General features: G+C 35.3%; 1 protein-coding gene across 1 annotated transcript in view; it reads left to right on the plus strand.

The window, feature by feature from the left end:
- Window positions 1-740: 740 nt before the first annotated feature.
- LOC102951119 (E3 ubiquitin-protein ligase RLIM-like) overlaps window positions 741-24,157 on the plus strand; it is a 108,770-nt gene continuing 85,353 nt past the window's right edge. Inside the window, exons 1-2 of the mRNA XM_042975204.1 lie at window positions 741-868; window positions 12,813-12,912. The gene's annotated coding sequence lies outside the window, so the exon portion shown is untranslated. The remainder of the gene's footprint in view (window positions 869-12,812; window positions 12,913-24,157) is intronic.

The following is a 24,157-nucleotide window of genomic DNA, read 5'->3' on the forward strand; positions in this document are numbered from 1 at the left end:
CTTCAGATTCTGTGTCTCCTCTCTCTCTACCCATCCCCTGGCTCATGCTCTGTCTCCCTCTCTCTCAAAAATAAATAAACATTTAAAATTTTTTTAAAAGAATTATCTTAAAAACAACAGCTTTGAAGAGGAAAACAGGGTTATAATTAGTGAGAAAGGTTGAGAAATGGGTAGAGAAATGGTGAGCTTTGTTTTCCTTTTCTTTTTTGTTTTACTCTTCTTTATTATTTTTTCCCAATTTGGAAGATGCTAGAATGTTTAAAAGCTAATGGAAAAGATCCAGATAAAGGAAGATACTGATCAATATAAGAACCATGAGAGGATGGAAGTTGATGCAATCCAAATTAGGAGTAAGGAAATTGTCTTTAGTAGGAGTAGAGCTTCTGTTCTGTTAAATTACCAAAGGAGATAAAGATAGAAGCAGATGTAGTAATTCTATTATGCTCATTAACAGGAAAGTTCTACTCTAATGTCTTTTATTTTCTTTACTGTGAATTAGAAGAAATTATCTCCTGATATTTCAGCAAATGGCAAGGACATGACCATCTAAGGATAATACAGAAGAACAGAAAAACATTGTAGAGAGTGGAAAAATGATAGGTCCAGATTAATGTAGCAGAATTACAAGACAATATTGAAGGAACTTTTAGGTTATAACCATGAATTCATAAAGGAAACAATTTGAACTATTATGTACTTTTCTTAGGGAGCCTTTGTAAGCTGGAGACCAACTAGAATTTAAATAAAACCTTGAAACAAAAAAGAAAAGAAAAGAAAAGAAAGTTGGAGATCAAGAAAAGAGAAAGCAGCGGTTTGGATTCATCAGGACTAGATACAACTAAAAGACATTGGAGCAAAGGAATTTGAGGTATGGAAAAATATACTATTTATTACATTATGAGCATTGGAATATAAGAGAATAAGTAGGGATGCAAATGCAATATAGTAAAAGGCAAAGGAATAAATAGATCTGTTTCCAAGTACAGCTAAGGTGCAGGAATATTTGAACAATTGCATTAGAAAGTGAGAAGTTAGAGGGATAGCATGCTTGTTAATAATTTTGGAAGTGGAATATGCCATCAGTTTTTTAAAGACCATTTCTCCATCTTTTTTCCTACTCTGATTTTTATTGTAGAGGACTGACTTCTAGAAACTATATTTCCTATTATCTGCTGACAACTAGCTTCCCATTAATTGTCAGCAGAGGAACGACTGATGACATACTGGAAGATGGTAACAGGGAAGAACCCAGAATGTCCTCTTTGAGTGGTATATGCAACTGAGGTTTTGTCTCCATCATGTGTCCAGTTGCTGCTTAAGATCTTCTCCCTCCATGTTCCCAGTACCCACTAGCAGACACTACATTCATTCTAGTTCTGCTTAGGAGATTCTCTCTTGCCAAACTAGATTGCCTCCCTATCCCGTGTGACACTAGCTTTTCTAACTTTTGAAACATATATTAAAATCCACTTTTTAAACCTCCTGAGGCAGATTTTCTGTTCTGTCTGAACTCTGAGCGAGCAGCCCCAGGAAAAAGGCCTTTAACATAGAAGTCTGGAATTAGGCTGTTCATCTGTTTGAGCTTGAATATGGTAGTGACCTCATTGCCAATGTAAAAAAGACAAGTGCTTCTTCCAAGCAGTGGCAACATAATTATTTAAATTACCAGCAGGGTTTGCATTGGATAAATTGCTAATTGAAGACAATACTTTTAGAGGTCAAATGGCTGCTGCTTTTATCTATTATGGTAGTAATAACTACAAAGCACTATGGGGACCATTAGCTGCTTCTGATAGCACCAGAGAGCTTACAAAATGAAAATGATGTCAGGTGTTTAAATTCTCAGATTAAGGCATGGGAAGATAAAGGGAGCCATTCTAAGGGCCATAAAAGTTTCTCATATATTATAGGCACAAAGCAGACACGACTAAGGATCAGCTCAAATCTAAAAAGGTGTTGCAGAATTAAAATTCAAATTTAGTGCACATCTGTGCTTAGTATTACATATTAATATCAGGACATTAATCAGGAAGAATTTGATATTTAAGATAATGATAAATTGAGTGTTTGGGAAAAGTACAGGTAGGCAGACTCAAATTAATATAAAACCTTTTTGTTTTAACATACAGTGTAATGTTAGTTTCAAGTGTACAATATAATGATTCAACACTTCCATAGGACAGCCAGTGGTAATCACAAGTGAACTCCTTAATTCCCATCACCTATTTAACCCATCTCCCCCACCTCCACTCTGGTAACCATCACCTTGTTCTCTATACTTAAGAGTCTGTTTCTTGGTTTGTCTCTCTCTTTTTTCCCCCTCTATTCATTTGTTTTGCTTCTTAAATTCACACAGGAGTGAAATCATACAATATTTGTTTTTCTCTAACTTATTTCACTTAGCATTATACTCTCTAGCTCTATCCATGTCATTGCAAATGGCAAAATTTCATTATTTTTTATGGGCAGTATTTCATTATACACACACACACACACACACACACATCACCCTTTATTTATCCATTCATCTATTGATGGACACTTGGACTCCTTCCATATCTTGCCTATTATAAATAATACTGCTATAAACACAGGGGTGCATGCATCTCTTTGAATTCGTGTTTTTCTATTCTTTGGGTAAATACCCAGTATTGTGATTGCTTAATTAGAGGGGAACTATATTTTTAACTTTTTCAGGAAACTCCTTACTGTTTTCCACAGTGGCTGCAAAAGTTTTCCATTTCTACCAACAGTACACGAGTGTTCCCCTTTCTCCACATCCTCGCCAACACCTGTTGTTTCTTGTGTTATTGATTTTAGCCATTCTGACAGGTATGAGGTGATACCTCACTGTATTTTGATTTACATTTCCCTAATGGTCGGTGATGATGATCATCTTCTAATGTATCTGTTGGCCATCTGTATACCTTCTTTGGAAAAATGTCCATTTGTGTCTTCTGCATTTTTTAATTGAATTATTGTTTGGGTGTTGAGTTTGAAAAATTCTTTATATATTTTGGACACTAACCCTGTATCACATATGTCATTTGCAATATGTTCTCCCATTACATAGGTTGCCTTTTAGTTTTGTTGATTGTTTCCTTTGCTGTGCAGAAGCTTTTAATTTTGATGTGGTATCAATAGTTTATTTTTGCCATTGTTTCCCTTACCTCAGGAGACAAATCTTAAAAGAAGTCATTACGGCCTATGTCACAGAAGTTACTCCCTGTGTTCTCTTTTAGGATTTTTTTTAAAAAAAATTTAACATGTCTATTTATTTTTAAGAGAGAGAGAGAGAGCATACAAGTGGGGTAGAGGCAGAGACAGATACACAGAATCTGAAAAGCAGGCTCCAGGCTCTGAGCTATCAGCACAGAGCCCAACGCGGGGCTTGAGCCCACAAACCATGAGATCATGACCTGAGCTAAAGTCGAACGCTTAAATGACACAGCCACCCAGGCACCCCTCTCTTTTAGAATTTTTATGGCTTCAGGTCTCACATTTAGGACTTTAATCCATTTTTTAAATTTATTTGTTTAGAGAGGGAGAGAGAGAGAAAAAGAGAGAGAGAGAAAGGGAGAGAGAATCCTAAGCAGAGCCCGATACAGGGCTCAAATTCATGAAACGATGAGATCATGACCTGAGCCAAAACCAAGAGTTGGACACTTAACCGACTGAGCTGCCCAGGCACACCAATTTTGAATTTATTTTTGTGTGTGGTGTAAGAAAGTGGTCCAGCTTCATTATGTTGCCTGCTGCTGTCCAGTTTTCCCAGCACCATTTGTTGAAGAGACATTCTTTTTTCCATTGGATATTCAAATTAATATAAACATTTTTAAACCAAACCTTCTTGTAGTTTCCTTGCCAGCAGAAACTACCCTTCTTCCTCCCAATTTGAGGAAGCTAACTTTCTCCTGCTTCACACCTCTCTAAAGACCTCATCTGAAGTGGTTAATTTTCCAGGCAATTTCTACTTTTCTCAAGACCCATACACATCAGCATTATTACATCCCAACCAGTAACTATAGTCAGATTCTTGCAGGTCTCAGGAGGAAAATACAATGTCCACCCTGTTAAGAGTTTGCATATGCACCAAAAGAAATGCAATATCTTGCTAATTTGTATCAGCAGAACCCAGTAGAATATGTGTGTGGCATATATTTTATGACTGTTAGACTGAAGAAGATGAAATATAAATTTGGAAGGGGTTGAATTTATTACAGAGAACTCACCTGAGATTTCAGATTTAAAATATTAGCTCTAGCTGATGAAATTGGCTCTAATCATTGGCTTGTTTGGCTGACTAAAATATGGATTCAATAGTCATCAACATTCAATGAAGGCAAGATGCCATAACTTATCTGACAGAATGTGGAGGAAGGAATCCATGTACTCAAAATGAGGATGTGGGAGTGGATTAATTATGTACAACACACTCAACTGTTTCATAGTTATGCCCCTGTAGAGGTCCCAGATGACATTATTCTTCAAGACATTAAGATATCCTTTGATGAAAGAATTACAAGCATCCTTGAAAACCTCTGTGGTACCTGTCTTCAGTGGGCTAAAGATGACAATGGGGGATGCCACCACTGAAACGGTTCCCCCATTTTTAATAGGAATGATGGGATTATGAAGTAGCAGAGGTTAGGTAACAGCATTTAACATGAAAAACAAGGTAAGTGCAATTACCATAAAAGTCAGCAGGGGAGAACGGCAGAGTGTTTTTACCCAAAGTGATTTCTAGCAGTAAATGATCAATCACATTTATACTGGGAATCAAATTGGTGAGCAGGCTTGAACTACATAAATGAAAATAAAATTCAAGCACAATAAGCAGAAACCTGCATCAATTTGGCAGGAAAGAAAATTATGGTCTCACCCAGACCTAATCCAGAGATCAGGTGGCTACAACACCTTCAGAAAGATTCTCATAGGGGCGTCTGTGTGGCTCAGTTGATTAAGCATCCAACTTAGGCTCGGGTCATGATCTCATGGCTGGTGAGTTTGAGACCTGCATGATGCTCTGTACTGCTAGTTCAGAGCCTGGAGCCTGATTTGGATTCTGTCTCCCTCTCTCTCTCTGCCCCTTCCCCACTTGTGCTCTGTCTCTCTCTCTCTCAAATATAAATAAACATTTAAAAAAATTTAAAAAGAAAGAATGATTCTCATAATGCTCAAGAGTACACAGTGTGAGTTTTTCCCCAGGTCTACCTCCAAGGGACTTATAATTTTCCAGAGAAAATGTTTACACAGAAAAAGAAAAAACTCAGAATTTTTCAGAGATTATTAAGCTAAATTTACACACCTGAAGATCCAAGTGGTCTTCAGGTCATAATACTGCTTATGGAGGTTATGTGATAGTCTTGGCACAAGTTCACCTCACTAGGACCTCTGTGGGATCAACAACCTACACTATATTTACTTCCCTATATCTGAATGCATTTTTGGAGTAGACATACTTGCAAAATGACAGAATTCTGAACCGAGGTAAAAGCTATTAAGTAAGATAAGAAGGGCCACCACTTCATACCCATTAAGATGGCTATTAATAATAATAATAAGTAATAAGTGTTGGCATGGATTTGTAGAAATTTGAACCCTTATGTATTGCTTGTGGGAATATAAAATGGTATAGCCACTGTGGAAAAATATGGCAGTTCCTCCAAAAATATTAAACATACACTATCATATGATCCAGCTATTCCACCTCAAGGTATATATCCAAAACAATTGAAAGCAAGGGCTGTAACAGATGTTTTTATACTCATGTTCTCAGCAGCATTATTCAGAAAAGCCAGAAGTTGGAAACAACCCAAATGTCCATCAATAGAGGAACAGATAAATAAAATGTCGTCTATATATACAATAGAATAAAATCACTCTTAAAAGGGTAAGACATTCTGGCACATGCTCCAATATGGATAAACCTTGAAAATATTATGGTAAGTGAAATAAACCAGAACCAAAAGGACAAATACTGTAATTCCACTTACATGAGCAGTCGCATTTATAGAGATCAAAAACAAAATGGTGGTTGCTAGGGGCTGGGAGGAGTGATGCATGGAGAGTTGCTTTAATGGGTAGAGTTTCAGTTTGGGAAGAAGAAAAAGTTGTGGAGACGAATGGTGTGCAACAATGTGAATATACTTAATGTCATTGAGTGGTACACCTAAAAATGGTAAATTTTATGCCATGCATATTTACCACAATTGAAAAAATATATAGGAAGGGCCAAATAGAAGCTGCTGGAATCTGCCCTCCAAATGAAAAATACCAAAAAGTTGCAATAACCGGTATCTGAGGAATTTGCAGAGGATATTCTCCATTACCTTCCCCATTTAAGAAATTTGTTTGGCTTGTGAAAAAGGCAACTGGATCATGGACAACGACTGTTGATTATCATAAAATAAAGAGGTGGTAATTCTAACAAAGCTTCTGGGTTTTATGTTTTTGCTTTTTCTCCTGGAGCCAACCAAAATATCTCCTGACAGATAGATATTCATATGGCAAATGCTTTTATGACTGCACAGTAAACAGTAAATAAGGATGATGAGGCAGTTCACTTTTACCTGACAGAAAAAGAAGTACACTTAAACTTTGTCTCAGTCAAGTGCTAGGCCAAGTCTACTGGTGTGTATCACATTATAGTGCATAAGAAGATTAATCATCTAGGTACCACAAAAACATGATAGTCCATTATATAGATGAGCTTATGGTGATTGGATGTGATGAGAAAAAGGTAGGAAATGCTCTAGCTATGTCAGTAACATTCACAGATGTCAAAGGGTAGGAAATAAACTCCACAAAAATTTAGGGTGTCCAACACATCACAGACTTAGAATGATAATGCAAGCAAACAGAAACCAATCTTCAGAAAGCACTGAAGATCATGTGGAGTTGTCTTAAAGGCAGGGGCATTACACAGCACACTGCTAGGCTTCCAAAAGATTTCGTGTACATCCCTTTTCCTAAATCTCACTCCTGATAATTAGTGCTCTTTCCTTTTAACTCTTCTCTCGTGTCCTCACCCTTCCTTGGTGGTTTCCTATCCTTCTTACGCATCTGCCCTTCTTTGCCCTTTCTCATTCTTTATACCAGCCTCTCTCTCCTACCAATCCCACCCTCCAACAAAGGCCTTGTGCTAGCTAAGAAAGAAAATATCTCTACATCTCAAAATACTGAAAGGGAAAAGGTTGTAGGTAAATAGCAAATCTTGTCAGTTTAAGTACTGTCTATATATCACATTAGTACATCTTATAATGAATTCATATATGCAATAATGGTAGAAATTGAAAATATTCACAAGCTACCAGAGTACCATATTCAACATGACATGCCAAATCACATAACCATACTATCTGCTTTTTAATTTATAATTAAAACCCTATCTGATAACAGGGTTTTAAAATATTTTGATAACTATTAAAAATGACAAATTGCATCAAAATTTAAAATTTTTGCACTTTTAAAGACAATTAAAAATAAAAAGGCAAGCCACAGATTAAAGAAAATATTGATGAGACATGTATATCTAACAAAGACTGGTATTCAGAATATATAAGATACTCTCAGAACTCAATAACGAAGTGGTATTTGGGGGAAAGTATACTGACATCAGTAACTTTGAAATACATCAAAAACATAACAGGGATAGATGGAAGAGGAAAGAGATGTGTAGATGAGAAAATATGTAATAAAGTACAGAAAAATGTTAATAGTAGCATGTATATAGTGGATATATAAATGTCCACAAAAAATTATTTCAAAAATTATGTTTTAAATTTCTCATAATAAATTATTGGAAAAATAGCTTTTTGTAAAATGCACATAATTAGTTTGCAAGCTGTACTTTATCAATCTAAATTTGAAGCAACAGGATATTGTCATTGTATTCTTTTTAAAAAATGGGTAAGTGGCTTCTAGAATTTCCAAAACCTGTAATAAGCACCTTCTTCAGTATCTGCAGACAGAACAGATGCTACCCTGACCTCTACTTGGTAAAATCTGACAGTCTGTTATACATTTTCTCACCCTTGAAATGACTCTGGAAGAGATTTTGGCCAATGGTTTACCTTTAAATCAATCATATTAAATCATATTAAAAGGAAATCATCTACCTGTCCTCCTCCTTAGGAAGAATTCCATGGCAAGGGTCAGACATGGAGATGACATTCCTACAAAGCCTGTATCTTTTTCTCTGTAGAGCAAAATAAGATAAATTTTTAATAGAGAGAAATATATAAATACATCCTTGTTTTCAAAGAAATTAACACTGTCTTACTAGATTTAAAGCCTATAAGAGTAGGGCTTTAAAAGGGTAAATGTTTTTCTTATCAAACTTTCCCTCTTCAGAAATGGAAACAAAAGTCAGCAAGATTGGATCCGTGAGCAATAGGTTTTTATGTTTATGTTGAAACTTAGTATTTTCAAAGTTTACTGAATGTTGTAGTTCAACCAAATTCTCATAAAAGGAAATAAGAAAAGACAGAGAAAGAACCAAACAGTGTAAAGTAGAACCAGGGAAAAATATAAATTGGAGAGATGAATTAAATGAACCAGAAGAAGAAAGAATAGATTTCTAGAATGAGACTGTATATGGCCAGAGTCAGATCAGTGGCCTCTATAAGAGAATAAAAGACAGTTGTTTTGATTTTTCATCCATAGTTGAGGCTGTTTTACAGAAAAGTAATCTACCATGACCTGTAAAACTTTTCTATTATGTTAGTGATGCTGTTGCTAACCCATTGCAAGAAGAGTGATATTTCCAACAGAGCTGCAAATCAGTAGTTTAGAAAGCCCCATGGAAAAAGAAATACATTTCCTGTTGTGAGATCATTGTGGTTATGTATAGTGCCAATACCTGGTGCTTGTACATAGCTATTTGATGCTGAGACTGCTGACCTGCCTGGCTCTTGAGTCCATATTCATATGGGTGAAAGTTAAAATAAACCTCAAGGAAAGTCTTGCTGGGAAAAAGGAATTCATAAAGAGGCAACATGTGGTCTGAGACCTAAGAGTCCAACTGGAAAAAATTAATTCTGCCAGTTTTTCTTCAATGTTAGGTATAGAGTTTATCACACCAATAAAATTCTGAGAATCTTTATTTTGATTAAAAATTCCTGTTATGTAAAGTCTTTATAGAGAGTATATAGGGGTGCCTGGGGGCTCAGTTGGTTGAGCATCCAACTCTTGATTTCGGCTTGAGTCATGGTCTCATGGTTCGTGAGTTCAAGCACCACATCAGGTACCACTCTCCCTCTATCCGTGACCCTCCCATGCTGTCTCTCTAAATGAATAAAATAGACTTAAAAAAAAAAAAAGAAAAGGAAAGTATTTATACTGTAAAATAGGATAAAAAAGAAAGAGGTAACTGGCAGGTAACTAGACCACTAGAATGAATTAAAGCATTCAGAAGTGTTTACCAGTTAATAACTGTATGTCAAGCATTGTGCTTTTTTATTTTTTTTTAAGTTTATTTATTTATTTTAAGATAGGGGGACATGCAGGAGGGTCAGAGAGAGAGGGAGAGAGAGAGAATCCCAAGCAGGCTTCGCAATGTCAGCACAGAGCCCAACATGGGGCTGAACTCAAGACCCATGAGATCATAACCTGAGCCAAAACCAAGAATTGGACACTTAACCGACTGATATGTCCAAGTGCCCCTGTCAAGCATTGTTTTAAGCACTCAAGAAATAAGTGAGCATTTGTTTGAGTCATTGCCAAGTTCATTTGGCATTCATAATATCATCATCTATGTCAGTGGTGACCTTTGAGTTATGCAGTACACAAATATACAGCCATGCATGGTGGCCTTGCTGAGTAGTAAGGAAAGAATAATGAACAATACAGACAAGATCCCTGTTCTCATGGAATTTACTATATATTGTCTAGATTGGATAAAGGGAGAATAAATGAGTAAATTAAACATAAGTTACAGATACTGATGACTCATAAATCTAAGAAAATAGAATATGCATGATAGAATGGCATACATCAGGATAAGGGTATAGTTATACTACAGATAATATGATCAGAAAAGATCTCTCCAAAGAATGTATCTTTGGACTGAAACTACTAAATAAGTAGGATCCAGCCATATGGAGATCTACATGAAAAAGATCCAGGCAGGGGAAAGAGCAACCACAAAGTTCCTGAAGTAAGAATAAGGTTGGGATATTCATGTTCTAAGAACTGACAGAAAATCAGTGTGGCTAGAATAGAGTAAATGGGAGGAAAGTTGCACAAACTGAGAATAAAATTGTTATGGACGGAATGAATGTGTCCCCTCCAAATTCATACGTTGATATCCTAACCTTCAATGTGGTATTATTAGGAGATGGGGCCTCAAGAGGTCTTTTGTAAAGGACTTTCATTTAGCATAATGTTTTGCAGGCATATCTATGTTGTAGGATGTATCAGTACTTCATTTCCTTTTATGATCAAGTAATATTTCATTATATGGCATATCACATTTGTTTACCCATTCATCGGTTGATGGGCATTTGGGTTGTTTTCATCTGTTGACTATTATGAAAATGATGCTATCAGCATTCTTGTGCAAGTTGTTGTGTGGACATGTGTTTTTATTTCTCTATGAGTGCAATTGCTGGGTCATATGGTAATTTTATGTTTAATTGTTGGAAAAACTGCTAGATGGTTTTCAAAGCAGCTAGCTATACTAGTTTATATTCCCACAAGGAGTATGAGACTTCTAAGTTTTTCCACATCCTCACCAACACTTTTTGTTATCTGACTTTTTTATTCTAGCCACCTTAGAACATGTAAACAGGATTTCATTGTGGTTTTGATTTTTAATAAGCATTTCCCTGATGACAAATGATATGGAGTAACTTTTCATGTGCTTATTTTCCATTTCCATATCTTCCTTGGAGAATCATCTATTCAGATCCTTTGCCCATTTTTAATGTGCTACTCATCTTTTTATTATAAAAGATCTTTATAAATTTGGATACAATTCTCTTACCAAATATGTGATTTGCAAATATTTTCTCCCATTATGGGGGTTGTCTTTTCATGTTGTCCTTTAGAAAAACATTTTTAATATTGAAGAAGTTCATATTATTGATTTTTTTTGTTGCTCATGCTGTATCATATCTAAAAATCCTTTCCCAAATCTAAAGTCATGAAGATTTACTCCTATGTTTTATCCTTGTTTATCTGTTTGTTTTTTGTTTTATTTTTGGTTTTGGGGTTTTGTTGTTATTGTTGTTTTGTTTTTGTTTTTGTTTTTTGGTGCTGAAACCTGGAATCGAATCCTATGTTTTATTCTAAGAGCTTTATATGTTAGCTCTAACATTTAGTTCTGTAATACATTTTCAGTTAATTTTTGTGTATGGTGTAGAATAAGGATATAATGTCATTATTTTGCATGTGGTTATATAGTTGTCCCAGTACTATTTACTGAAAAGATTTTTCTTTCTACCACTGAATGGTGTTGGCACCCTTATCAAAAAATCAGTTGGCTACTTTTCCAAAGAAGACATCCAGATGGCTAACAGACACATGAAAAGATGCTCAATGTCACTCATCACCAGGAAAATACAAATCAAAACTGTAATGAGATACCACTTCACACTTGTCAGAATGGCTAAAATTAACAACTCAGGAAACAACAGATGTTGGCGAGGATGCAGAAAAAGAGGAACCCTTTTGCACTGCTGGTGGGAATGCAAACTGGTGCAGCCACTCTGGAAAACAGTATGGAGGTTCCTCAAAAAAATTAAAAATAGAATTGCCCTACAACTCAGCAATTACACTACTAGGTATTTATCCAAAGGGTATAAAAATGCTGATTCTAAGGGGCACATGTACCCTGATGTTTATAGCAGCACTATTAATAACAACCAAATTATGCAAAGAGCCCAAATGTCCATCAAGTGACGAATTGATAAAGAAGATATGGTGTGTGTGTGTGTGTGTGTGTGTGTGTGTGTGTGTGTGTATATATATATACTTGGCAATTAAAGGGAATGAAATCTTGCCATTTGCAACAATGTGGGTGGACCTAGAGGGTATTATGCTAAGCGAAATAAGTCAGAGTAAGACAAATATCATATGATTTCATTCATATGTGGAATGTAAGAAATACAAAAGATGAACAGAGGGGAAAGGAAGGAAAAACAAGATAAAAACAGAAAGGGAGGCAAACCATAAGAGCCTCTTAAATACAGAGAACAAACTGAGGGTTGCTGGAGGGGGGTGGGTGGGGAGATGGGTTAAATGGGTGATGGGCATTAAGGAGGGCACTTTTCCAGATGAGTACTGGGTGTCATATGTAAGACATGAATTACTGGGTTCTACTCTTGAAACCAAGACTACACTGTATATTAACTAACTTGAATTTAAAAAACAAACAAAAAATCACAACACTAGGCCTCAGGGATTTAGAAGCAAAGTCATGCCATGCATAGCAGAGAATGACTGTGATGGCTAATTTTGCATCACCTTTGCTGGGCCATGAGGTGTCCAGATATTTGGTCAAACATTATTCAAGGTGTTTCTGTAAGGGTGTTTTTGGATAAGATTAACATTTAAGTTGGTAGACTGACGAAAGCAAATTGTTCCCCCTAATACTGGTGGGCCCCATCTAATCAGTTAATGGCCTGGCCAGAATGAAAAAGCTGATCCTCCCCTGAGTAAGAGAGAGTTCTTCCTCCCTGGCTGCCTTTGAACTGGTACATCACCTTTTTTCCTGACTTCAGGCTTGAACTGAAACATTGGCTCTTCCTGGGTCTCGAGCCTGCCAGCCTTTGGACTAAAACTACACCATTATCTCTCCTGGTTCTCAGGCCTTTGGACTAGACTTGGACTTACACTGTCAGTTCTCTTGGATCTCCAGCTTTCCTACTCACCTTGCAGATCTTGTGTATTGCCCACCTCCATAGTCATGTAAGTCAATTCCTCATAATAAATCTCTTTCTATGTGTAAATATAAAAAAATCAGTCGGCCATAGATATGTGGTTTTCTTTCTGGACTTTCAACCCTATTTTATTGATCTCTGAGACTAACCTTTATCAGCACCATATTGCCTTGATGATTCTCTTCTACTAAGTTTTTAAATAGGTAAGTGTGAAGCTTCTTGCAAGTTGGAGATTGTTAATATTCCCTACTGTTTATCCTATTTTTTTTATTAATTATTCCTTCTACCACGACCCAATTTATTTAATTCTTGTGTTGCAAAATTAGCTCATTAATTTTTAATAAGTTTCCTTTCAAGTATACATATATAGATCTAGACTGCAGGTATTGATTTACAGGTTTCCAGCAAGGTGGGTTTTTTTTTCAGTTCTCAATATTTAGTAAATTCTGAATTTTTCATTAAATAATGAAAAGAGAGTTTACAGCTTCAAAATTAATAAAGTAAAAATAGACTACTATAAATATTTCATGAATCCAAAGGAAGGAAAAGAAAAATATGAAAGGATGTAGAAAAGACAAATAGAAAAAAAGGGAGAAGATTTAAACCAAAAGTTATCAGTAACTACATTAAATGTACATAGATTAGGGGCACTAGGTGGCTCAGTCCATTAAGTATCCGAGTCCTGATTTCAGCTTAGGTCATGATCTCAAGGCTCATGGGTTCGAGCTCCACATCGGGCTCTACACTGACAGTGCTGAGCCTGCTTGGGGTTCTTTCTCTCTCCTTCTCTGTCTGCCCCTCTCATGTGCTGTCTCTCTCTCTCTCTCTCAAAATAAATAAAAAATAAACTTAAAAAAATGTACATAGATCAGCTGCTCCAAATAATGAGAAAAGAAGGGTCAGACTATAAAATTACATGTAACTATGCACTACCTTCAAAGACATACCCAAAGAAAGCAGAAGCAAATAATAAACACAAGAGCTGAAATTACTAACAGAAAATAAACAACATAGATCACAAAGCCAACATTTGGTTCTTTTGAGATATTCATGAAAATGACAATCTACTTGAGAGTCTTCTGAAGTCAAAAAAATTAAAGTACAAAGAAGGAATATCAGGAATGTAAGTGGGTAATATAGTACATGTGTGTTACAGATTTTACAAAGGAAAAAATACAGAAAATGTTTTTAAATAAATTTTAAATTTTAGGGGCACCTGGGTAGCTCAGTCTGTTAAGCGCCCAACTTTGGCTCAGGTCATGATCTCACAGCTAGCTCATGAGTTCAAGCACCGTGTAGGGCTCTGGGCTGATAGCTTGGAGCCTGGAGCCTGCTTCAGATTCTGTGTGTATGTGTCTCTCTCTCTGTGCCCCTCCCCCACTCATGATCTGTCTGTCTCTGTCTCTCAAAAATGAATAAAACTTCAAAAATTTTTAATAAACAAATTTTAAATTTTAGAAAATCACAATCCTCTAGAAAAATATAACATCAAAATAGATTCAAAGAAAAAATAGAAATGTATACAAACATTTTTACATTATAAAAATTGACAATGCTCACTACTCTTACCATGAAGAAAGTTGAAATCCAAAAGAATTTCAACAGGTGTTCTGATAAACATTCTAGAAAAAAATAATTTCAATCCTATATAAACTCTTCAGGAAACAGAAAAAGAGGAAACACTAGTCAATTGTTATTTTTTTAATCTTCCTCATTTCAAGACAGGAAAGAACAGTATAATTAGAGGCATTCTTACCATGGAAAATAGATGATAAACATAATATAAGCAAAATGAATCCAGCATAAAAAGCTAAGTTTATGTCAAAGTTATTTTGTACAACAAAATTAATAAAATTAATCTTGCAAAAAAATTAAATAAACGGTCTCTTATAATTTCAACGGTCATTCATGAGTTTAAAGAACCTTCAGTAGGTTGACTCTTAATTTTGTTGACTGTTTTCTTCGCTGTGCAGAAGCTTTTTATTTTAATATAATCCCAATAGTTTATTTTTGCTTTTGTTTCCCTTGCTTCAGGAGTCATATCTAGACAGAAGTTTCTATGGCCTATGTCAAAGAAGTTACTGCCTGTGTTCTGTTCTAGGATATTTATTGTTTCAGGTGTCACATTTAGGTCTTTAATCCATTTTGAATTTATTTTTGTGTATAGTATAAGAAAATGGTCCAGTTTTATTCTTTTGCATGTTGATGTCTACTCATATATGAAATTTAAGAAACAAAACAAGCAAGCAAAGGGAAAAGAATAAGAGAGAGAGAGAGAGAGAGAGAGAGAGAGAGAGAGAGAGAGAGAGAGAGAAATCCTGAAGACTCTTAATTATAGAGAACAAACTTATGGTTACCAGAAGGGAGGTGGGTGGAGAGATGGGTCAAACTGGTGATGAGGATTAAGAAGGTGTGATGAGCACCAGGTGATATACGGAAGTGTTGAATCACTATATCGTACACCTGAAACTAATATTACACTGTATGCTAATTAAATGGAATTAAAATAAATACTCGGGGCACCTGGGTGGCTCAGTAGGTTAGGCATCTGACTTTTGATTTCAACTCAGATCATGATCTCACAGTTTGTGGGATCAAACCCCACACTGGGCTCTGTGCTGGGAGTCAAGAGCCTGCTTGGGATGCTCCCTCTCCCTCTCTCTGTCCTTTCCCCACTCACTAGCTCTCTTGTTCTCTCAAATAGAGATACACATTTATAAATAAATAAATTAATTAATTCTAAAAATTTTAAAAATAAAAAAACCTTCAGCAAATCTTACCAAAGTAGACATAGAAACTATTAGTTGAAATGTAGATATCTATCATACAGTAACATCATAGTTATTATTGAGATAACTAAAGATTTAATTTAAAATTAGGCACAAGACAAGGATACCCTTTGTCACCATTTCTTTTGATTATTGCACTAGAGATCTTAGCCAATGCAGAAACCAAGAAGGTGAACTATCAAAATGCCTCAGGATTAGAAAGAAAAAAAAACAACAACAACAGAGCTTCTGCTATTTATATACGATGTTGTGTACAGAGAAAAATACTAAATAATATACAGGAAATTGCTAGAATTTGTAAGAGAGTTTAATAGGATTTCTAGATAAAAATAAAAATAAATTGCATTTTTATATAATAGCAGCAAACAGAAAATGATATTAAAAGAGATAAACCCTTTCAGATAGCACCAAAAAGCTGAAGTAGAAATAAATCCAACATGTGCCAAGTCTCTACAGACAATATTATACTTTTTCAAAGACCTTCAAGAAATAAAAAATGAATAGAGATATATTCCATGTTTATAAATTGGATGTCTTATTATTGAAAAGATATTAATTCTCTAAAGTTTAATTTACAGAGTAAGCAAAACCTAAGTAAAATACCAAAGATTTTGTTTTGGACCTGAAGATCTTCTCCAAAAATTTCTACAGAATTACAAAAGCCCAAGAATAACCACCACACATTTGAAGAATAAGATAAATGTGGGAAGACTCATTCTACTGAATATTTAGATTTCTTATAAACCTTATTAAGCTAGAGTAAGTAAGATGGTGCAGTATTAACATGGAGATCAACAAATGGACGAAGAGAAGAGTATAGAGATGCAAAACACAGACCAAAACATATATTAAAATAAAAGCATATAACACACACACACACATACACACACACACACTTGCCACACTCTGTATCTCAGAGGTATCGCAACAAATCGACAAAGAAATAACAAACTTTTGAATTAAAAAATGGTGAGCAGTAGGTTATCCATAAGGAAAATAATAATTAAAATTAGATCATACCATCAACAAAATTATTTCCAAATGGATTAATGACCTAAATGTGAAATGTTCAAATATATTTTAAGAGACAATATAGGAGGATATCTTTATGCCACAAAGTAGAAAGGTATTTTTAGGATGAAGAAAGTACAAGCTTTAAAGGAAAAGATTGATGTATTTGCTCATATTAAATTAAGAAATATTTTACACCAAAAGAAAGCATAAAGATCATAAAGATAAGCCATGCCACAGAGTTTTAAAATACTGTTGCAACATATAAAACCAATAAAGAACTGCCATTCAAAAAATGAAAAGACATTTAGGATCTTTCCATCATTTGGGTATTGTTGAGAGTGCTGCTATAAACATTGGGGGTACAAGTGCCCCTATGCATCAGTACTCCTGTATCCCTTGGGTAAATTCTTAGCAGTGCTATTGCTGGGTCATAGGGTAGGTCTATTTTTAATTTTCTGAGGAACCTCCACACTGTTTTCCAGAGTGGCCTAAATGTCCATCAACTGATGAATGGATAAAGAAATTGTGGTTTATATACACAATGGAGTACTACATGGCAATGAGAAAGAACGAAATAGGGCCCTTTGTAGCAACGTGGATGGAACTGGAGAGTGTGATGCTAAGTGAAATAAGCCATACAGAGAAAGACAGATACCATATGTTTTCACTCTTATGTGGATCCTGAGAAACTTAACAGAAACCCATGGGGGAGGGGAAGGAAAAAAAAAAAGAGGTTAGAGTGGGAGAGAGCCAAAGCATAAGAGACTCTTAAAAACTGATAACAAACTGAGGGTTGATGGGGGGTGGGAGGGAGGGGAGGGTGGGCGATGGGTATTGAGGAGGGCATCTTTTGGGATGAGCACTGGGTGTTGTATGGAAACCAATTTGACAATAAATTTCATATATTGAAAAAAAAAGAAATATAAAAAAAGAAAAAAATAAAATTTTCATCACATATTAAATAAAAACAAAAACAAAAAATGAAAAGAACTCTTATAAAGAAGAGAAAAACAGACAACCTGATAGAAAAATGGCAAAAAATTTCAACATACCCTTGGAAAAACAGCAAATCCCCCAAATCAATAACTATATTTAAGATTGCAACCTCACCAGTAATAATGAAAACTAAAATTCATACCATAATGAGTTACTACGACACACCCATTAGATAAGAAATATTAAAATAAGTGATAATAACTAATGTCAAGGAATTTAAATATGCGAGACTTACCACTACTGTTGGAAGTATGAACTGATTTGACCACTTTTATTATCTTGTGGTTTAAAGATATATTTTCCCTGTGACCCATCATTTCATTCCTGAAACTTCCCTGTAACCCAGCATTCCATTGCCTAGAGAAATGTGTTCTCTGCACCAGGATGTGTATGTGTGTATATATACGTATGTGTGTATGTGTGTGTGTGTGTGTGTGTGTGTGTGTGTGTATGTATATATCTATCTATCTATATATCTATATCTATATCTATATCTATATCTATATCTATATCTATATCTATATATATGGCGGCATTATTCATGACAGCCACAACTTGAAAAGAACACATATTGAAAATAACACACTCTGCACAGTGAAGGAAATAGTCAACAAAACTAAAAGGCAACCGATGACATGGGAGAAGAGATTTGCAAATGACATATTGGATAAAGAGTTAGTATCTAAAATATATAAAGAATTTGTCAAACTCAACACCCAAAAAATGAGTATTTCAGTTTTAAAATGGGCAGAAGATATGATTAGACATTTTCCAAAGAAGACATCCAGATGGCTAACGGAAACATGAAAAGATGCTCAATATCACTCATCATCAGGGAAATACAAATCAAAATTACAATGAGCTATCACTCCACACCTGTCAGAATGGCTAAAATTAACAACTCAGGAAACAACAGGTGTTGGTGAGAATGTGGAGAAAGGGGAACCTTCTTACACTATTAGTGGGAATGTAAACTGGTGTAGTCACTGTGGAAAACAGTATGGAGGTTCCTCAAAAAATTAAAAATAAAACTACCCTATGATTCCATCAATTGCACTACTAGGTATTTACCAAAAGGATACAAAAATACTGATGCAAATGGATATACACACTCCAATGTTTATATAAGCATTACCAACAAAAGCCAAATTATGGAAAGACTCCAAGTGTCCATCAATGAACGGATAAAGAAGAAGTGGTACAGACACACACACTGGAATATTACTCAGCCATAAAAAATAATGAAATATTGCCATTTGCAACAACACCTATGGAGCTAGAGAATATCATGCTAAGCGAAATAATCAGAGAAAGACAAATACCATATGATTTCATGCATATGTGGAATTTAAGAAACAAAACAGATGAATATAGTGAGGAAAAAAAGAGAGACAAACCAGGAAACAGACCCTTAAGTATAGAGAACAAACTATGGGGGTCAGTGGGTGGACGAATTAAATACGTAATGGGAATTAAGGAGGGCACTTGTGATGAGCACTGGGTGTTTTATGTAAGCAATGAATCAGTTACTACATTCTACGCCTGAAACTATTATTACACTATATTTTAACTAAATGGAATTTAAATAAAAACTTGAAAAAAAAGAAAATAACACAAACATCCATCAGCATTATAGAAATGCACACATAAGTAGTAAATCTACAAAGTAAAAGAATGAATGGATTAACATAAAAGTTATGTGAGTTGTTATTGCTTGTGCTAAGAGATAATTCTGTAATGATACAAGGCATAGAGGGAATTTTTGGTTGTTGGCAATATTCTATTTCTTGACCTTTGTGATATTATCATTCATTTTTGCTTCATAATTATTCATTAATTTTTCTATTTTCTATTTCTAATATTTCTATTTTGTCTATTTTTAAGACAGAAACAGAGCACGAGTGGGGGAGGGGCAGAGAGAGAGGGAGACACAAAATCTGAAGCAGGCTCCTGGCTCTGAGCTGTCAGCACAGAGCCCAATACAGGGCTCAAACCCACAAATCGTGAGATCATGACCTGAGTCGAAGTCGGACTTAACCAAGTGAGCCACCCAGGCACCCGAATAATTATTCATTAAATGCACATATATTTTATTCATCTTCTGTGTAAACTCACCAAACTAATCAACTATTGTACCTACTGCCTAGGATCTAAAGTACACAAGAATCCTGCTACAGAAGAATTCTTATGTCTCCACAGTGACACTTATTAGCTGCAATAGCTAAGTCACTAGGATGACTGCCTTTCCAAATTTCCAACTTCCGAAACTCACATAAATGCATTGACATGTGGAACTTATTTCACATCAAGATCCCAAGATGAGAGAGTATCTGAGACTGTTTTTAAACTTTCTGGCCTGCAGTTTAAGAAAGCACACTAGAAAGTAGACCAAATAGATAGTGAATGCCAACCCACTTATTCCACTCTAGGAGTGATCTTGGATGAATCAATTACAATACCATCTGAACTCTCCAGACATCTTTAGTCCTTTACGATTGGTAAGAAATGGGTTTGTTGATGAGATAACTAATCGTCTTTCCCCTTGTGAATAAGCATTATGGTGACACACTTAAGTGTGTCAAACTGCCACCTGTTAAATGTTATTTTCAAACTGACTTCATTTAAGGTGATCTTGCCCTTAAAGCAATGATTTTTCTTGCTTTTTTCAGAGCCCTTAAGTCCTAGACCCAATTTTATTATTTATATATACCCATAATTCCCAATACTCCTATCAGTAGCCAGTCTCCCCATTAAGCACCTGTAAGAGGTGTTCTGAGACATTTACTCAAAGGAAAAACACACACACACACACACACACACTCTCACTGGAAAAAAGAATTTGTATTGTGAGGCACTTGGGTGGCTCAGTTGGTTAGGCATCTGACTCTTGATTTAGGCTCAGGCCATGATCTCATGGTTCATAAGATCAAGTCCCATGTTGGGATCTGTGCTGACAGTGTGGAGCCTGCTTAGGATCCTCTCTCTCTCTCCCTCTCTCTCTGCCCCTACCCACTCACACTCTCTCAAAATAAATAAATAAACATTAAAAAAAGAGTTTGTATTCTTAGGTTTAGTATTCCTAAGGGTATCAAATAATATTCACTTCTTCCTTAAATCTAACACAAAAAAATCCCTGACTCTATGCCCTGCCAGCTTCTGAATCCTACATTTTGGGACATGATTAGTTAATAAATAATAGTTTCTTCTTAAATGTCCTATAATACAATACATAAGTATACATAGCCTAATTTTCTCAATGTTTTAAAACATATCAATTGAATAAGCCTACTAACTTGGATATTATGTTAACATGATGCCAGATTTCCCACTATGGAACCATAAACTGATGCTTCAGTCATACTGAAAATCTCCATAAACTCTAGGGTTCTATACGTATCATTCTCCTTTTGCACAGCTCCTACCCTGCGTGCAGGAAAAATAATATTTTTACTTATAATATGTAACTTCTCTTTAAACTTCCCTACCCTTCCTAGATTACTTGAGATTTTGTAAATTCAAAGCTGCCCACAAGGTGGAGTCCAATTTTACCTTGATATGTGATTAGGTATTAAAATCAGTGGAAAATATTTAAGTGAATAAGTTAAAATTACCCTCAAAAACTTCTTAAATCATAACATACAGTGTCCACTATATAACTTTTATCAGTTTCTCTAAAGCTTCTTTAATCTCCTTTGCCCATCCTCTCTATTAATTATTCAATGAATTACTTGAGAATGGCAAAGAATCATGAATTCCTATGCATTCTCCTTCTCCTCAGATACCTACATCTGTCTTTTCACTGTCTAGTTTCAAGACAGGTTTCAAATGTACCTGCAACCAAATATTATATCAACTGCAATGTCCCTACCAATTTTTCCCTCTTTCAGGGATCCTTCCCCTTTTTGTAAACAATCTAATTTCCCTTTTGTCTTCTCTAAACTCCTTCCCTCTGTTTCAAACTTTGCCTAATAACAGCTACTCAAAATTTCCTATGGGAAACTAATAAACTCACAAGAAACCATTATCCTAGGCATTCATGTTAAACCATGCATTCGCAAACTTGACACTCAGCCAAGTGCTTCCATGCCAAGATTACTACTTTCCTCATGAAACCCTCCTGCTAAAGAAAAGTACTGATTGCATCATTTGCAGAAGCTTTGAGCACTCCCCTTCCTCAGCAACAATCTGGTAAATAATTTAGATGAATGGTGGAGTGTTTCCTGGTTGATTTTTATGTTATTCTTAGATGGTAGTACATCCATATGTTATGTCATAGCACAACAATATCAGACAAACCCACAAGTATGTAAATCCTCATTTACATAGATTTCAATGTTTACACGAGTTTGAAAGTGTGTTACTAGAAGAAAACCCTACTTCTCAATATAAAACAGTAGAGAAGAGTGGATGGCACAGATAACATTCTTTCCTCTTTTCCATTTAAAGTTGATTCAGGTTTTAGCTTAAATGTGCATCTCTATAGGTTCTCCCTAACTTTCCTCTTCTTCCACCATGATCTTGGTTTCTTTAATCCCCTTCCCATTCTCCAAGGTTTTGACTATCAGCCAGTAGGTTCCTTTCATCTTTCTTCTCATGAAGCTAGGTATGTAGATAGGCTGACTGTGGGAAAAGTCAGGTATCTTAAAGGTCCTCTAGAAATGTCTTTAGATCTCTCAGTTAATATCTACAACCAAAATTTTCCTGCAAATGTTAACAGCCTTTATTTGATGTTATGATAATAGAAATTTTCTCTTTTCTCAATTATTTAAGGGTCTCTTTTAGAAAGAGGAAATAAGAAAGAGAAAAGTTTAAGGAGGAAGCAAATCTTGTCTCATTACATAAAACTGAAAAGATAGAAGAAAACCACATGACACTTTTTCTTGAGGAGGTGATGAAAAACCCTGTAGTATTCTAATGAGACAAGTGGAAACAAAAAAAATTTAACAGAGGTCATTTACCATCATTGTGGTGACCTGACTTCTCTTGTGTCTTAAATTTGGGCACCTAAAGCCATTCAGGAACTGTCTTCTTGGTGTTCTTGAAACAGATTGTAGAAAATATAGACCTTTTTCCAATTTATTAACCAGTTATTAAGCACAACTTAAAGACTGTGTTTCAAATAAATCAAGGCACTATAGTCTCTAAACTTTAAACATTCCTTGAGTTCCATTAGTATTCATTTCCAAAGATACTTTTTTAAAGTCCACAATGCTGTATCTTCCACATAAACTATATGTTCCATTAAAATGAAAGCATGGGGGAGTGCTAATTGGGCCAAGATCCTCTCATGTTATAACATATATGTCATAAAAATAATTTAGATAACCACAATGCCATGTTTACTATCAGATTATATGTCTGTTAGTAAATAAACACCGAAGGACCAGGTTATTATATGTGGTATGACTGAGAAATTCAAACTTGATAAATTTAAAAAAATTAAAATATTTAATTTTTTCAGTAACTACTATAAGGGAATTTAATTCCATTCTAGTCTCTACCAAAAACATTTCAATTACTTCTAATTTTAAACAATTCATTTAAGTAAATATACAGACACTTCATGTACTATAATTATTATGCTGTTATTACTATTTGGGAACTACTTATTCAAGGTAACCATACATGCTCTCCTCTAAGTCCCTATTCTATTTGATTTTAAACCTAAATTTAAAATTAAAAAAAGACAAAGCAGAGACCCTACTCTTTTCATTACAGGCATAATTGGTTGCTCATTGGTAGTCAAGATATGATCCTCATCTTGTCCCTTGATATCAGTGGTCTCTAATAACACAGGATGTGTTTGTTCTGTGGCTTCACCATGGGAAGAATTTATGGTTCATCCTCATTCTTGCCTCATTGACCCCAGAAGACCCCCAAAGTGGAAGCCATATCTTACTTTAGCCACTGTTAGCAAAAACCCCTTCCAACTCTTTTCTGGTATCTGTTCTATAACACTGAGTCCTCTTTTTTTTTTTTTTTAATTTTGAGGGGGGAGGGGCAGAGACAGAGGGAGAGAGAGACTCTCAAGCAGGCTCCAGGCTCAGCACAGAGCCCAACAGGGGGCTCAATCCCACCCTGAGAGATCAAAACCAGAGCCAATATCAAGAGTCAGACACTTAACCAACAGAGCCACCCAGGCACCCCACACTGAGTCCTCTTTTAAGGTGAGAGTGACAGTGACACTGAAGGGTTGGGACTTCTACCATCTCTTCTCCAGAAACACTGTTTATTCTGCCAGATCTAAATTTCTGTTAATCCCACCCAGTGATCTGTTTATTTTAATCTCAAGCACTGTAGCTTTCATCTCTAGAAGTTCATTTTTTTTCTATTTTCCATATTTCTGTGGAACTTTTTGAACATGAGGTAAAATTATAATAGCTATTTTGATTTCTTTGTCTTCTAATTCTAACATTTGGGTCAGTCCTGGGTCACTTTCAATTGGTTGTTCTCATCTTTTCCTGTCTCTTTGTA

The sequence above is a fragment of the Panthera tigris genome, chromosome X, assembly GCF_018350195.1.
Source record: "Panthera tigris isolate Pti1 chromosome X, P.tigris_Pti1_mat1.1, whole genome shotgun sequence".
Taxonomy (NCBI): Eukaryota; Metazoa; Chordata; class Mammalia; order Carnivora; family Felidae; genus Panthera; species Panthera tigris.